Here is a 2120-nt window from a genome sequence, read left to right on the forward strand (position 1 = left end):
ATTTATTTAGTTAGTTATTTTTGAGAGAGGGAGAGAGACAAAGAGTGGACAGGGCAGAGGGGCAGAGGGAGAGAGCAAATTTTTTTTTTTTTTAGATTTTATTTATTTACTCATGAAAGAGAGAGAGAAGCAGAGACAGGCAGAGGGAGAAGCAGGCTCCATGCAGGGACCCCAATGTGGGATTCGATCTCAGGACCCTGGAATCATTCCCTGAGCCGAAGGCAGATACTCAACCACTGAGCCACTCAGGTGTCCCAAGAGAGAAAATCTTAAATAGGCTCCATGCCCAGCACTGAGCCCAACAAGGGACTTGATCCCATGACCCTGAGCTGAAATCAAGAGTTGGATACTTAGCTGACTGAGCCACCCAGGCACCCCTCGGTATATATATATTTCTTTCATTTGATTCATTTTATTGCAATATTCACTTTATTGTGATAGTCTGGAACCAAACCTCCAATATCTCTGAGGCATGGTTGTAAAGAAATTCTAAAAATATGGAAAGCTTCATGAATCTGCGTATCATCCTCATGCAGGGCCCATGCTCATCTTCTCTACATCGTTCTAATTTTGGTATATATGATGCCGAAGCAAGCACTCTGTATACATTTCTTAAGAACAAGTCCATTCTCTTATGTAATAGTTCATGAAATTCAGGAAAGTTAACATTTTGACAATACAAATATCTAATATGTATTCCATATTCAAATTTCCCCAATAATGTCCTTCAGAGCAACTTTCCCCTGATCCAGGATGCAAAATGGCATTTCACACTGCATTTACTTGTCATGTGTCCCAGGTTTCCTCAGTCTGGAACAAATCCTCAGCCTTCCTTCATCTCTCATGATATTGGCATTTTTGAAGATTATGGGATAGCTGTTTTCTAGAGTCCTCCCCTATCTGGGTATGCCTGACTGATTTCTCATATTATATCTAAGTTTTAAAATGTTTTACAAACATGCAGCATAAGTGATACTGTGTCCTGCCCACTGCATCCCATCCCACCATTGTTCCCATCCTGCTGAGGGTATAACTGTGATCGCGATTGAAGTGGGATCTCCTATGTCTTCTCCCTTTTAATTATTAAGAAATCTCTGGTCTCCTTTTGTAATCGATAAGTAATCTGTAGCACGAGGCTCTGAGTGTGTGTAAGTATCCCGTTTCCGAATAATTTCGGAAACCCAGAGTTGTTTAGTATCTGTCACTGATTTTTGCCCTGAACCAATTTTTATTAGGATATCTGCAAATTATCTTTGAAGTTGTAAAAAAAAAAAGAGGGAGTGGGGTGTGTGTGGCAGGAATACTGCAGAAGGGTTGAACTTGTTTAAGATAAAGGCCTGGAAGATCTGGAAGATGTTGCTCCATTGTATGCAAAATTTTTAATCTGCAAATTTGGTTTGGGAGGAAGGGACAAGTGGTCCCTGCCACTAGAGCAGCGTGTGATCACATTGGGGAGACAGTGCAGACAAAGCAGAGAGGACACACACACACACACACACACACACACACACACTAAAGGAGAGGCAGGAAAATGCCAAGTGAGAGGTTCAGAGGGAAGCCAGCAGCCTGGAGGGCCTGCAGCCCACTGCAGTCTGAGGTTGCCCAGCCCACAGGCTCCATGTAGGGGAAGAGTCCCCCATCTCCAGTGTCACGGGTTGATGGGTCCCACCCAAATTCACGTGGTGAGATCCTAACCTTCAGTAGCTCAGAATGTGACCTATTTTGAGATAAGGTCTTGAAAGAAAAAAAAAAATCAAGTTAAAATGAGGTCATTAGGATGAGCCTTAATCCAATATGAATTTTGACCTTATAAAAGGAAGAAATTTGGACCTAGACTGCACACACAGAAGGAAGAAGATGTGAAGACGTAGGGAGAACATCATCAATAATCCAAGGAACACCGAGGCTTCCAGAAGCCTGGAACAGGTTCTCCCCCACATCCCTCAGAAGGTGCCAACCCTGCCAACACCTTGACCTTGGATTTCCAGTCTCCAGACTCTGTGACAACACATTTCTGCTGGTTAAGTCAACCAGGGTGTGGAGTTGTCACAGCAGCACTAGGAAGCTAATACACCCACCACTGGTGTCATGACCCCCTGTTCAGGGGCTGCAAAATGTAC

General features: G+C 43.4%; 1 non-coding gene across 1 annotated transcript; it reads right to left on the bottom strand.

The window, feature by feature from the left end:
• Nucleotides 1-491: 491 nt before the first annotated feature.
• On the bottom strand, nt 492-598 carry LOC129496526 (U6 spliceosomal RNA). Its single transcript, XR_008661801.1, has one exon. It is a non-coding gene; the product is annotated as a U6 spliceosomal RNA (small nuclear RNA).
• Nucleotides 599-2120: the final 1522 nt, after the last annotated feature.

This window comes from Nyctereutes procyonoides, unplaced genomic scaffold (assembly GCF_905146905.1).
Source record: "Nyctereutes procyonoides isolate TBG_1078 unplaced genomic scaffold, NYPRO_anot_genome, whole genome shotgun sequence".
NCBI lineage: Eukaryota > Metazoa > Chordata > Mammalia > Carnivora > Canidae > Nyctereutes > Nyctereutes procyonoides.